The following is a 12,818-nucleotide window of genomic DNA, read 5'->3' on the forward strand; positions in this document are numbered from 1 at the left end:
CTGGCCAGGGTCCCTAAGAGGGGAGTCCTTGGGCACCCCTAAGGCCTGTAAAGCAGCCATCCAGCCCTCCGGAAAGATAGTTGCCGAGCTTGCATCACTATCGGCTCCACGCCCTTCTCTGCATCAACGAACCCCTCATCATACCATTTACTCACAAGCTTTAAGAGCCGCCCACAAATCGGCAACTTCTTCAGACAGAGTAGAGTTCAAGCTCGCTGCTTCGGCCAGCTTCACTTCCTTTTCATTCTGCCGCGTCACCAGCTCCGCCGATCTCTTCTCTGCCGAGGCTCGGGATTTCTCCGCAGCAGCGGCCCTCTTCTCGGCTGATTCTACAATTTTTGTTTTCTCCTTAGCTGTTTTTACGGCCTCTTCCCTACCGGCTTTCTCCCAATCAAACTCCTCGGTAAGGTCCTTCACCCTCTCGTTCAATATATAGGCTAGCTGGGCGGCCTGTGAAAGACAACATTATTCACGCACGGTAACTTGAAGTTACAATGAACACGGAAAATATAAGAACGTGAGCAGAGGAAAAAATAAGACTGCGAAGGAAGAGAACTTACCGCGATAGTGTGCCATTGGAGTCTTCTCCCCATGGACTCATTGGTCCCATCAGCAAACGCACTCACGTCTTCGGGTAAAAGGAGACCGTGGACCAAGCTTTGGGCAACACGGCCCCCTTCACCTTTCTCCCATGCTCGGATGCTTGCACTAGCCAGGAGGGGCGTGCCATCTAGCTCGTACGTTGGTTGCCACGGCTACGCCGGTCTGGAGGATGAGGCCACATTCGTTCCAACTTGGGCCGGGGGCTCCCGAATAGTGATGCCCCGAGAAGGTTGGTGGGAAATTTTGACTTGATCTTCTCTCGGGCCGGTGGAGGATAGATCAACAATCCTTTGTCTCTTACGTTGCTACCCAGGAGGAGGAGGAGGTGGAGGATGAGTGGGAGGAGCCGGGACATGCCCTTGAGGTGGCTGCTGCTGCTGAATGGCTTGGCTCGCCCCAGGAATGAAACGGCTGATGGTCAGGGTCTTTCTCGTCACCATGTCTTTGGGAACAGAGTGTGTCCAGGAAGAGTCACTAGATTCCGCGGCTTCTTGGACGGCTACTTGAATTCGATTCTCGGGCTCGGCTGTTACAACTTCACGTTGAACAGCCTCGTGAGCACGTTCCCAGAGATATTTGGATCCTGCTTCGGCTGATTCGTCCCTTATAGGGGCTAGTTCATCCGAACAGGTGTACCGCGGACCGAGGTCTCGGGCTTCACCTATAGTAAAGTTGGGAGGAAGGAAGTTCGCATGCCAAACATCTATGTAAGAAAGGAGTGGACTATCAACAATGAGGGCTTGGCTGAAAGGTTACCAAGTGGAGTACACCGGATCCACGCCGAGAATAGGTGAGACGCGCGTAGTTGTCCGTCCCGGTGCACAAAGATTTTGGACCTTAGCACAAAATTCAGGTCCCGAACGTGAACTGTTCTGATGTCCTGGGTGAACACTGAACCGTCTGCAACGAAAGAGAATGAATCAAGGTTAGAATAAATAAAGTATTTACAAATTTAGGGGATATGAAAAATTAAAGGTTAGAACGAACCAACTTCGCGCCGTGACAAAGGGGGAGGGATGTCACCGGCAAACCAATTGCCGCACACCCGGATATATTCCTCACGGAATTCCTATTAGAGTCCAGCAAACATGAAATCAGCCGTACCCTTGCATCTCTAGTCTTTAAGTAATAATTTGATTTCTTCTTTCCATAAAAGCTATACATGTGGTTTACGTCGTGGTGGTCTAGTTGCAAACCAAACGTTTGGTTTAGCCTACCCACACAACTCACTACCCAGTAAAAGTTTGGGGGAAGTTGGTCGGGACTCAATCCGTAGTATCTAAGGGTGTTAAGTAGAAGCGGGTCTATGGGAAACCTGACCCTGCCCTCTAGGATAGACATCAATGGGAAAAAGGCCATGCCTGCCCCTCTGTGGAGGGCGATCTCACTTTCATGGCAATAAGCCAACTCCACATCATCGGGGACGCTAAAGGTTTGCCTAAAAGTGGCTAAGGACGCTTCGGCATTCAAGAGATAAGTAAAACCCATCCTACGCCTAGAAATTTGAAAGAGCTCTGAGGAGGGAAATAAAAGAAAAGGAAAGGGGAAGAAAACTTACTTCTAGCTCTAAGGGAGAGGAGGATTCTGGGTTAGTGGACTGGAACGCAGGAGAATGCTCAACAGAGAGAAATTTCAGAGTAACAGAGGGTGAAAAGTGAGAAAATGGATTAAGGTGAACTATTTATAAGAGCTAAGGAAAAGCATCAGTTGGTGAGCAATAATTAACATTAATTAGCAATGATGAAGTAAAGGGGAGTGACCTTAGAAATACGCAGAGCAATCCACACGCGCACCTCGGTTTGCGAACCACCAGGTAATAATGATGGCAGAACTAGAGGGTTTAAAGCAACGCGCCTTTTGAGGAGCACATTTATGGACCACTGTAACCACCCAAAACGCATCCATTGGATTTCTCAGGCAAATCACTGCCTCTCTGACTCCTTGATTCGTCCTCGGGAGCCGAGGATGAATCAAGGGGGGGCTATTGTAAGGCACCGAATGTCTAAGTTCATTTGGGCCTTGGGCCATGAATTAATGATATGGCCCGGGGCTCCAACCTTCTTACCAACAAAAGCCCCAGCCCAAGCTCACAATAACTACCAGTCTAAATTGAGTGTTGTCCAGATACTTAAAAAGCGGACTGCGTACGCCCCGCTCACATGCTGCTCAGGAAACCACTTTCGGGCTTTATATACATGCCCAGTCACATCGCCCGGTCACATCGCCATTTAAGTGCTCGGCAGAACCTTAGGAAACTCCGCTGCCGAACACATTTGCTGCAGTGGGAACCGTTCCCAAAGCCATTCGTACCTAAAAATCCACTTAAGTTCATCGACATTGGACCTTTCTTTGCACTAAGGGAGAAGATAATGATGATCACCCCATTAACAAAGGCTATAAATAGGAGAAACGAAGGAATAGGAGGGGGATGCAATTTTGGGAAAAGAGAGGAGAGAGAAAGAGAGGATTTGAAAAGAAGAAAACATAGAGGAAGAGAGGGAAGTGCCCCCAATTGGGTCCCTAAGCCTAGAACAACCCAAGGTAGGATACCCAAACCCACCATACAAATAAATTGAGAGCCCAAAACAGCGGTTTGGTCCAACAAGCCCGTCCTTGGAGCCTACACAAGCAAAAGGATGCGAGCCCACAAAGGGTAATGATCAGTAGATTAGGGGACTTAACCCCCTTTAGAGCGGTCTTCTCTTTCTCTCTTTGTAAGCCTCTTCTCTAGAGCATGTATTTGGGTTCCCCTCTATGTACCCTTTTATTTTCCTGCTCCTTGCTTGGGCCGCATTCCTTGGGTATGACAATGTCTATTTTACTTTTCCCGTACCTTGCTGGGCCATACCCTTGGAACGTTGGCAATGTCTGGTTTATTTTCCTGCTCTGTGTGATAGCATTGTGCATGATGCATGTTTATATATATATATATATATATTCTTGCATGTGTGTCAGTGATTGTGCACTTTGTACGACGGACTCTCATGGCTACATGAATGACCCTCTCTTGTCATGAGAGCTCTTGACCTTGTAGCATAGGCATGTGCTCAAGGCGATTGTTGTAGGTGCATATTCACAGGATATTGTGTGCACAATCAACATGGTGTGATTGTCTTGATCTATGTCACCAAGTGACATTGGTTTCCCTGTGTATGCAACATAGATCAGCATGTTCTAACATTTTAGAGGGCTTCGGCTCATCACAGTGCGAGCATGTCGATACTTGCCGTATACACAGACGCGAAACCTTGTCGGTGCGCCACAGCACACCAAATGCAAAACTTTGCCAGAGTTTCGGCATGAAAATAGGGCATCTCCATTGTCATATTCTCATGTCGAAAGCTTGGTGATAATAGCGTTTGGCATGCTATGATGCATTTAAGGCAAATATACAGACGCGAAACCTTGCCAATGCGCCATAACACACCAAACGCAAAACTCTGCCAAATTTTCAGCATGAAAATGGGGCATCTCCATTTTTGTATTCTCACATCAAAAGCTTGGTGAGAATAGTGTTTGGCGTGCTATGATGCATCTAAGGCAAAGCACTGCCGAGTTTCCACCACGAAAATAAGGCGAAATGCTGCCAAATAATTGCCGTGGAAATTTGGTAGCGACTTCAAACATACTTGGAAAGCATCGATTGGGAACAAACCCATTCTAAAACCAAACCTCAAAGCCCAACACAATTAAAGCCCCAAAAGCTAATGCCAATAACTTGTTTTCAAATGCCAATGTCCGAAAATTATGATTTTACTAAAACAAAGGACTGTCTTCGGATAGGCATTGTGGGGTGCCTAATACCTTCCCCACACGCAACTAGACTTCCAAACTCAAGAATCAAGATTTTTTGCCCATCCACATTAGATTAGGAAAAACAACATTTTTCTTAACCTAGGATCGGTAATAAAATCAAATAGAGTTAGGTGACCAATCACAACTTAGAAAAAACCCAATGATTGGTGTTGACTTCACACACCAGAGGTATGACCTTCCTCCACATGTATAGCGCACGAGCCGTCACCATGATGGGTGGTCAATCAGCCGTGAGGCGTCGACAATAAGAACTTACTTTTTCTATTTTACATACTCACTTTTCAAAACACCCTACATCAAATTATCTATTTTACACTATATTTTATTAAAATATCAATTTTTCTTGATTTTTTTAATCATTTCTCTTTTTTTACACACAATAACCTCCATCCACTCCATTTCCCCATCCTCGAGATATGTAAAGAAAGAATAAATAATTAAGTACAAAATGAATAGTGTTAGTGTAAATTTACATAATTACTATAGAAAACTTGTAAATTTACACAATTATACATTGACTAATATAGGTCAATTTTAGGCAAAACTGTATAAATTCTATACATTTTTCTATTACACATAGACTAATGTGAACGCTCTTAGAAAAGAGAGAAACATGCTAGAATGGGTACATTAAACAAATAGAATAAAAGGGTACATGTAAAAAGAATATAATAAAATCAAAAGGAAATATTTTCTCAACAAAAAGAAAATGAGAAGGAATATAATATATTTTATATGTTGTGTTGGGGAGATTATAAAATAGAGAAATGAAGAGAGAGAAATATATAAGCTTATTATTATACTCCTCAACTTTTTTATTTTTCACTTTTAATAAGTATGCTTAGAAGGGAATGGAATAGGAAATCTATTTACTCCAAATTGAAAAATTATTTATTCTTATGGGAAGAGTCATCCTCTCACAAGGAATGGGGAACCTAGTGTGGGACGTATGATAGGGCCCAACTTTTGAGAGGGAGGAGGACTCTTCCTATAAGAGTGAATAATTTCTCTGACAAAAGGATACCATGTTTTTTCATTAAACTTACAAACAAGGTAATAAATAAATTATTGCTTAAAAGTATATGTTTTTTTAAAAAAGGAATTTTGGAAAAAAAAATGTAAAGATAAAGAAAAAGTGTTGTTTCTAAGTTGTTTTTTTCCCTAAAGGCACCATAACCATTCGATGAAGTTAAAGATATGAATGCCGAATTATTTAGAGTGTTAAGGAAAATAATCATAATCCTATCTATTATGATATTCTTGAGAGTTTGACCTAAAATTCCATTATGCCATTTATAAATATCCTTCCATGAGTTTATTGCAATACATCGAATTTGATAGTATTATTAATATTCTATTGTGAATGTAGACCTTTAAGGTTGAACCATATTAACTCCTTTATTCTCTCACTCTTGCTACCAGTCACTTTACAGGCTCATCATGTTTTATTCCTTGTCGTGGATAATGTCAAAGTTCACTCTAAGCCACTCTATTTGCTCATCCTCATATATTCTTTACCTTGACCGGCATCTTGACAACACCGTAAGCATCTTTCTCATATCTTCTATATGTTCGGATTTTGTTTTCTAGCAGAGTTGTTTTTCACAAGACAACACTCCATAGCTTGAATTTTTGGATCAATAGTTGCTGTAAATTTCTCAAAATAATCACTTCATGGTTGGTTAAGTAGCTCAGCTTTCAGTTATGATTTTGGGCAAAGCCTATGGATCCTGTTAATCCATTTAACCTTAACTGAAGGGCCCCACGGAAGCTGTGACTATATATGCATGTAAATTTAAATATTTATTACAAAAATAAAACTATACCCATCTAAGAATATTTCTTGGATTGGCAAAAATTTTCATTATGAAAGATTTAAAACCAAACTCAATTAAATTTAACATAATTATATTTCAGTAAATTTAGGTATATCAAAGGAGATTCTCAAAAAAAAAAAAAAAAAAAAGGTATGCCAAAGGAAAAATTCATTCATCATAATACATTTTTTAGAACGTATTTACTATGTTAGGTTCTAAAGATTTAGGATTAAATATTCAGATTTCTATTTTGTTTATGTTGGCAAACCAAGAACAAAAACATGTCAAGATTAGGTGTTAGACATAGCTCAAGGTGGCACAAATCAAGTTTCAAGAACATTCAAACTACAGAAAGAAGAGTTCACATTCAGGGAAGCTCAACTAATCGAGAATTAGATCCAATCGATCAAAAATCGCAGTAAATCAGTTTTTGCAGAATTTTAAATCAGGTCCAAGCCCGCGAACACGTTTAAGGTTTCAGTCCAACACTCCTAAGTATACAAGGAAAACTCTAACTACATTTCGAAGAGTCTTGGAAGACCTATGAGTTAATCTTGTGAGATATGAGAGGTTCTGTAACCTTCTAACTCCATAAGTGTGTCTACCAGAACAAGACCTACAATCAAGTGCTGGTGGAATCTAATTGCTGCTACAAGATCAACAACTGATAATCTAAAACCTTTGAGTAGGATCTCAAAGTCATAAGCGTGGGAGCTTGTGTACTGCAAATCCAAGAGAGAAGAATTCATAGAGTTGGAGCTTGTACGTGGTCGTGTCAGTAAGTTCTGCTAGAGGTGGCAATAGATTTAGGATTAAATCTTTTGTAAAATATAATTCTTTCTAGTGGAATTGTTTACCTTGAGGATAGTTAGGTCAAATCCTCCCTAGGTTTTTACCTTGAAACGATTTGTTTAATTGGTTTTCTGAGTAATCATATCTATGTGTTATTTACTTTTCCATTGTGCATGATATGATCTATTACTATTTAACCTAGATCTCATAATTAACCTAAGTATACACTTGACTAATATATTAGGTTAAACAATCTGTTTTAAGGGGTCTAAACAAACAAACATACTAGAATGCATTTCGTTAAAATACATTTCTACCTGTGTAGTTACCCAAATGCCACTTTAGGGAAAGTGTTATGAAAATGAAGGTAACATAGTGAAGGGAAAGTGTTATGAAAATACATTTCTACTGTAAATGTTCCACTTTTATGCTCTACCAATCATAGTATTTCAAGGGTCTCATTTTTTTTTTTTCATATTAAATTTTGTGTATTTAATAGAAATATAAATGTATTGTGTGGAAGGTTGTAATTGATGGAATATAAATTATAGTGTACAAAGTGTGACAAAAGATTTCTGTTTTGTAAGGTAATAACGGCAAGGCAACCAAATAAAATTCTTTGTATCATTTTGAGTGTTCCATTTTATATCCACCAATCACAACATATCACATTTTTTCTTCCACTATAAAATAACCAAAGTTTAAAATGGAAACCAATCAGAGACATAACATGCTGCAATTGGTGGCGCATAAAGTGGAACCCAAAAAGTAGAACAAAGGTTTCCATTCAATAACAAACCATATTTAAGGCATAGAAAATTTTCTATCTCACTCTAGGTGTTGAGAAATTATTCACTTCTATAAGAAGAATCCTCCTCCTCCTATGATAGGGGTGGTGAGTCTTATCATGTGTCCCATACAAGGGCCCACATTTCTTGTGAGAGAAAGGAGGACTCCTTCCATAGGAGGAAATAATTTCTCGTAGGTGTTCTATTTTATTCTCTTCAAATTGCATCTTGTCACATATCCTTTTTCCTTTCATTATTAGTTGGCAAGGTTTACTGTGAAAAAAAAAACAAAACAAAAATGATACATGATATATTGTAGTATTTTTTTTTTTTATATATATTTTTTGGATTCCCATAATGTGTCATAGTTGAAATTATTCCTTTTATGGGAGGAGACCTCCTTCCTCTCTTAACAACATATAAAACTTGTCACATTTGTTGTAAATATTAGGATAATATAGTAGTAATATACTATCTTATAGCTTTAATGCTACATAGTACATATAAGTTTTTTTTTTTTTTTTTTAAATTTTTATTTATGGGATACATTAGGATGAATGTGTTCAATAAAGAATTTTTGGGTCCGTAAATTATTGAAAAAATTGAACATATATATAAAAAAAAAGGACAAGGATTTCTTGCACACTTGTGTGGAGGAATTGCTGCAAACAAAATTAGGTGGCAACAATCCATAGTGACACTTGTCCTAGTATAATGTGAAACGCACATGGTTAGTTTTAGTTTGTATTGTCCGTTAACCAACGTTTTCGCTCTCTCAAACGTCAAACACACAAAAAGGTATCCATCTCTCCTCTGAAACCATGAGTCTCATTCAGCCAAAAAAAAGAAAAGAAACCATCACTCTCTCTCCTCTCTCTTCCCCTCTCTCTTTGAAATCATTAGACTCTCTATCCATCTTTCTTCCTCTCTCTTCCTCCTTCATTCCTCTCATTAGAAACCACAGCCACCTCAACCCATAATAAAAAACTCTTGCTACCAATCCCACCTAAAACCGAAGATCCAACATGCAACAAGGAATCCTCCCAAAATTTAGATCTGATCTGTGCACAGTTAGGATTTTGGCTCTGGTAAGTGCAAATATTTTGGAAATCGGGGTTTAGATCTGGTGCTAAATCATTGGGTTTTTTTTTTTTTTTTTTTTTTTTTTTTATGGGATTTTGGATTCTTGCTGTTTGGATGCCAAGAAAATATTCAAGACTAAAATTAATGTACCGATCTGTGCACAGTGAGGATTTTGGCACCAATATGTGCAATTTTTTTGGAAATTGAGGTTTAGATATGGTGCTAAATCAATTGGGTTTTATGGGGATTTTTTTTTTTTTTTTTTGGGATTTTGGATTCTTGCTATTTGGATGCCAAGAAAATATTCAAGACTGAAATTAATGTACTTTTTGATGAATGAAACTAATTCAAAGCTTCTTAAGATGAAGGCAGATTTATCATGCTTGAGATGGCAAAGAGAGAGAAGGATGAACGAAGGAGGTGAAGAAAAGAGAGAGAAGGTATCTGATGGCTTGATGGGTGAAGAAGAAAGTGAAATTGGATTTTGAGAGAGAGAGAGAGAGAGAGAGAGAGAGAGAGAGTTCTGCTATAATTTTAACGGAGAAAGTTAACTAAAATCTAACCATGTGCGTTTCACATGAGACTAGGACAACTGTCACCGTAGATTGTTGCCACCTAACCTGTTTACAGCAACTCCTCCACACAAGTGTGCAGGAAATCCTTGTCCTAAAAATAATTGTGAAGGGCAGTACCTAGCTATGGTTTCATAAATTGGTTCATTTGGAAAATTTGGGGGGTATTGGAATGAATTGACGTGAGGGCCTTGTACCCTATTTACAGAGAGCATTGTGCCTCTTCATGGAGAGAGAGATCTTTGTGAAGAGTTGTTCCTCATAAAACCAATGCAACTCAGTATTGACGTTTCCATATATAGCTTCGCTAATCAGATTTCTTACATTTGATTTCCATCATCATGGGATTTCATTTTTCTGGGAGAACAACACTTATTTGCCACTGAAACTAAAAGGAAAAAAATAATATAAACAAAAAAAATTACTTTGTTTATGCAATGAGTTGCTCTCTGTATATTGGGCCATGCATCAATCATTATATCCCTTACTCTCCTTATTTGCAACTGAAACTAGATAGAAACAACTACTACAACAACAAAACAAACCAAAGAAGAAGAAAAGAAACAAATAAGCTGCTCTATATATAGCTCCGAGGTGCCATGCATTATACGTTTATATAAAATAAGCCCACACCATCGTACTATCCTTGCTTTCTTGTTCATCCATGGTGTTACAAAGAGCTTTACCCCTTGTCTCTGGCAAAACAATCACAAGGAACCCATACAATAATATTTTCAATCCAAAAATCCCAAAAGATAGAGACTCATTTCTCCTCCCTATTGAAATTAATACCGGATCAAACGCTGAACCAAGCACAACAACTTGCCTAGCCAACGATGTGGCTGAGTTCCTCACACTTGTTGGAAACAACATAATTGTGAACATAAGCAACACATTAAATGCCAAACTTGAGCAAAAGAAAGATGCTAGTTCTAGTCCAATTTGTATGCCTTTTTTACCTTTGCCTACTATGACACATGATGATGCCAAAAATTGTCAGTAAGTCGCACAGTCCTCAAGTGTTTGAGACAACACCTTTGAAACAAAAACAAAGAAGACCTTGTAGAGAGTACTGGTGTGGTATCGGCCAAATACCCTCTGAAGGTCAAGTTAGAGAACTTTCACAACTCTAAAGTGCCATAACTAGGGTAAATAATGCGTACCTTGATTTGTGAGGGTTTTGGGGTTTTTATAGTAGCGTAGAGTTGACATCTGTTCCTTGGTAGAGAGGGTCTTTCCTTGTAGGGAAGATCCTCATTAATGCGTGCATCTCACGGGATCCTTTCCTTGTAGGAATCCTCTTAATTAGGGTTAACCGCAGGGCGCAAGATGTTTCCTTATATACTCATGCATGGAGGCCAAGCAAGGCCATGTTGGGTCTGCCAAGGGCTTCTTTATCCCCTTCAGCTTCTTCCCGTCAGCTTCCCATCATGTCTAGGCGTTCTAGTCGTCAAGTCCCAAATGCAGTCTGCTTGGAAGGAGTCGTCAAGATCAAAGTTGTTGGCTTTGAGTGCATAGACGTCGGCCTTATGAGGACGTCGTCTTCTTCATTAAATGCATAGTATGGCTGACAAGTTTCTTTAGACTGTCGGCTCCATCTAATGTAGACGAGTCTTAATACTTTTCAAAATTACCCTTATCAACTACCCCTTACTCCATGGCTCCATCGACTTGAGCTGACAGGTTATGGAGTTTGATTCATAGCCTTTTAATCTTATTTGCTCAGAGAAAGGTTGTTCATTAATGATTCCTCAGCAGCCATCATTTAATGCTAGGACATATGGCACAAGTTAGTTGGCCTCGCTTCTGAACACAAGTGTCGCTTCGTTTCCCATGTACTTTCGTCCTATAAATATCTCACCTCCCCCTCACATTTCTTCTTATTTCATCCTTGCAATCCTTAAGAGAAAGTGAGTAGTCATCCCGTCACTTCGTTACCGTCAGCTTACGGATCTCGTTAACCTATGGGTCTCATCAGCCTGTGGATCTCGTCAACTCCAGAGTCGTCATCTCTACCTGTAAGTCCATTTTCCCCTTCATTTTCCTTTTGCTTCAGCTTTTGTAGTTTAGTCGTCGCTTCTACTAGAGACCCGTCAAAAATAGGTTCTTAGATTACTCCGTCACTTGTAGGTGAATAGATGTCAGGTGATAGAGAAGCGATAAGTGAACAGTCTCAGTCCGTGAGGGAGCGAGCTATGACGAAGTTTTCCAATCAAGTCATAAGCCCGAGGAGGGCATTTCTAGGTGGTCAAAGAGGGAGCCGTCTGCCCATTCTCTTGATGACAAAGTGCAGAGTTATGATGGAGAGGAAGGAGAGGAAGAAGAGGGTGAGGATGACAATGATGAGCGAGGAAAGGATGAAGAGTACAGTGGAGAAGATGACGAGGATGAGGGTGATGAGAGAGCTCCTAAGGGAGAAAGCTCAGGAAGCCTTGCTGATGGCCATACTCGCCCCTTTATTCTCCCTAAAATGTGGACCATTAATGACTTCAAGCTGACAATGACGGCCAATATTTTTAAGAATTTACAGGACCTTTTTAAACTTCGGACCATATCCCAATCCGTCTTCCCGAGAAGTTTGAAAAGTACTACTCGGGGAGGACCTCGGACGTCGGAATGTATGACGCCATGTTCGCGGCAGGACTAAGGTTGCCACTGACGGCGTTACGTCGTTAGCTAGCTAATTTCATAGGACTATCCTTCAGCCAGATCACTCCTAACGCATGAAGGATATTAGTTGGAGCTGAAATCTTGTGGGGTTGTCTTAGCGGTGGGAACCGTCAACTTACTCTTGACGAGTTCTTTTGGTGCTACCATCCTCAACATATTGTCTCGTCTCAGGGGATATACCACTTCGCTACGAGGAAGAAAGCCCGTAGGTTGGTGTTAGACATGCCCGACTCTAATAGAAATTGGAAGGGTAGGTATTTCTTCGTCCAGGGGACAGATTGGGTATGTCATCCAGAGGAATGGGTTACAATGCCTCATGGCTTCGACAATACTTGGGGCATTGTCAAAGACTCAGGTTGAGTGCCATTAGTTTTTCTCTTTTAGCACTATTTTTGTTTATTTGTCAAGTATTTAATATCGTTTGTTTCTCCTCCTTTCAACTAGTGTCCATCCACATATAACTAACGAGTAAGAGGCATTTATCTGTCAGGTTCTTAAAATTCCATTTGAAGAACAGAAGTGCAGGGACCTGATCACTCTTGATACACTGCACACCTACTGTGGTGGTCTAGAGCTGACGCTTGCAGCCCGTAGACTAAACAGATACTCTCATCAACGTAAGTCCTTCCTTCCTTACCCCTTTCTTCTTATCGTTTGCCTGTCGTCTTTGTATCTAA

This window comes from Quercus lobata, chromosome 1 (genome assembly GCF_001633185.2).
Source record: "Quercus lobata isolate SW786 chromosome 1, ValleyOak3.0 Primary Assembly, whole genome shotgun sequence".
Classification (NCBI taxonomy): Eukaryota; Viridiplantae; Streptophyta; class Magnoliopsida; order Fagales; family Fagaceae; genus Quercus; species Quercus lobata.